We start from the raw sequence: 2,994 nt of genomic DNA, 5'->3' as shown, positions 1-2,994 counted from the left end.
CGAGCTAACTCAAGCTAGCTCAAGCTAACCCAAGCTAGCTAAAGCTAACTCAAGCTAACTCAAGCTAATTCAAGCTAACTCAAGCTAACTCAAGCTAACTCAAGCTAACTCAAGCTAGCTAAAGCTAACTCAAGCTAACTCAAGCTAACTCAAGCTAACCCGAGCTAACTCAAGCTAACTCAAGGTAGCTAAAGCTAGTTCAAGCTAACTCAAGCTAGCTAAAGCTAAGACAAGCTAACTCAAGCTAACTCAAGCTAACTCAAGCTAACTCAAGCTAACTCAAGCTAGTTCAAGCTAACTCAAGCTAACTCAAGCTAACTCAAGCTAGCTAAAGCTAACTCAAGCTAACTCAAGCTAACTCAAGCTAACCCGAGCTAACTCAAGCTAACTCAAGGTAGCTAAAGCTAGTTCAAGCTAGCTCAAGCTAGCTAAAGCTAAGACAAGCTAACTCAAGCTAACTCAAGCTAACTCAAGCTAGTTCAAGCTAACTCAAGCTAGCTAAAGCTAACTCAAGCTAACTCAAGCTAACTCAAGCTAGCTCAAGCTAACTCAAGCTAGTTCAAGCTAACTCAAGCTAGCTAAAGCTAACTCAAGCTAACTCAAGCTAACTCAAGCTAACTCAAGCTAGCTAAAGCTAACTCAAGCTAACTCAAGCTAACCCGAGCTAACTCAAGCTAGCTCAAGCTAACCCAAGCTAGCTAAAGCTAACTCAAGCTAACTCAAGCTAATTCAAGCTAACTCAAGCTAACTCAAGCTAACTCAAGCTAACTCAAGCTAACTCAAGCTAGCTAAAGCTAACTCAAGCTAACTCAAGCTAACTCAAGCTAACCCGAGCTAACTCAAGCTAACTCAAGGTAGCTAAAGCTAGTTCAAGCTAACTCAAGCTAGCTAAAGCTAAGACAAGCTAACTCAAGCTAACTCAAGCTAACTCAAGCTAACTCAAGCTAACTCAAGCTAACTCAAGCTAGTTCAAGCTAACTCAAGCTAACTCAAGCTAACTCAAGCTAGCTAAAGCTAACTTAAGCTAACTCAAGCTAACTCAAGCTAACCCGAGCTAACTCAAGCTAACTCAAGGTAGCTAAAGCTAGTTCAAGCTAACTCAAGCTAGCTAAAGCTAAGACAAGCTAACTCAAGCTAACTCAAGCTAACTCAAGCTAACTCAAGCTAACTAAAGCTAGTTCAAGCTAACTCAAGCTAGCTAAAGCTAACTCAAGCTAACTCAAGCTAACTCAAGCTAGCTCAAGCTAACTCAAGCTAGTTCAAGCTAACTCAAGCTAGCTAAAGCTAACTCAAGCTAACTCAAGCTAACTCAAGCTAACTCAAGCTAGCTAAAGCTAACTCAAGCTAACTCAAGCTAACCCGAGCTAACTCAAGCTAGCTCAAGCTAACCCAAGCTAGCTAAAGCTAACTCAAGCTAACTCAAGCTAATTCAAGCTAACTCAAGCTAACTCAAGCTAACTCAAGCTAACTCAAGCTAGCTAAAGCTAACTCAAGCTAACTCAAGCTAACTCAAGCTAACCCGAGCTAACTCAAGCTAACTCAAGGTAGCTAAAGCTAGTTCAAGCTAACTCAAGCTAGCTAAAGCTAAGACAAGCTAACTCAAGCTAACTCAAGCTAACTCAAGCTAACTCAAGCTAACTCAAGCTAGTTCAAGCTAACTTAATGAAGTTAACCCAAGCTAACTTGGGTTAATGAAGTCAAACTCAAGCTAACCCGAGCTAACTCAAGCTAACTCAAGCTAATTCAAGCTAACTCAAGCTAACTCAAGCTAATTCAAGCTAACTCAAGCTAATTCAAGCTAACTCAAGCTAGCTCAAGCTAACTCAAGCTAACCCAAGCTAACTTAAGCTAGCTTAAGCTAATTAAAGCTAATTAAAGCTAACTCAAGCTAACCCAAGCTAACTTAAGCTAGCTCTAGCTGGCTGCCACTGTTAGGCCATTTGGGAGCGCTTTTCTCGCACTCTGATTGGCTGCCACTGTTAGGCCATTTGGGAGCGCTTTTCTCGCACTCTGATTGGCTGCCACTGTTAGGCCATTTGGGAGCGCTTTTCTCGCACTCTGATTGGCTGCCACTGTTAGGCCATTTGGGAGCGCTTTTCTCGCACTCTGATTGGCTGCCACTGTTAGGCCATTTGGGAGCGCTTTTCTCGCACTCTGATTGGCTGCCACTGTTAGGCCATTTGGGAGCGCTTTTCTCGCACTCTGATTGGCTGCCACTGTTAGGCCATTTGGGAGCGCTTTTCTCGCACTCTGATTGGCTGCCACTGTTAGGCCATTTGGGAGCGCTTTTCTCGCACTCTGATTGGCTGCCACTGTTAGGCCATTTGGGAGCGCTTTTCTCGCACTCTGATTGGCTGCCACTGTTAGGCCATTTGGGAGCGCTTTTCTCGCACTCTGATTGGCTGCCACTGTTAGGCCATTTGGGAGCGCTTTTCTCGCACTCTGATTGGCTGCCACTGTTAGGCCATTTGGGAGCGCTTTTCTCGCACTCTGATTGGCTGCCACTGTTAGGCCATTTGGGAGCGCTTTTCTCGCACTCTGATTGGCTGCCACTGTTAGGCCATTTGGGAGCGCTTTTCTCGCACTCTGATTGGCTGCCACTGTTAGGCCATTTGGGAGCGCTTTTCTCGCACTCTGATTGGCTGCCACTGTTAGGCCATTTGGGAGCGCTTTTCTCGCACTCTGATTGGCTGCCACTGTTAGGCCATTTGGGAGCGCTTTTCTCGCACTCTGATTGGCTGCCACTGTTAGGCCATTTGGGAGCGCTTTTCTCGCACTCTGATTGGCTGCCACTGTTAGGCCATTTGGGAGCGCTTTTCTCGCACTCTGATTGGCTGCCACTGTTAGGCCATTTGGGAGCGCTTTTCTCGCACTCTGATTGGCTGCCACTGTTAGGCCATTTGGGAGCGCTTTTCTCGCACTCTGATTGGCTGCCACTGTTAGGCCATTTGGGAGCGCTTTTCTCGCACTCTGATTGGCTGCCACTGTTAGGCC

The sequence above is a fragment of the Convolutriloba macropyga genome, unplaced genomic scaffold (assembly GCF_964194025.1).
Source record: "Convolutriloba macropyga unplaced genomic scaffold, txConMacr16.3 SCAFFOLD_409, whole genome shotgun sequence".
Classification (NCBI taxonomy): domain Eukaryota; kingdom Metazoa; phylum Xenacoelomorpha; order Acoela; family Convolutidae; genus Convolutriloba; species Convolutriloba macropyga.
Note: the sequence above shows the minus strand (reverse complement) of the source record.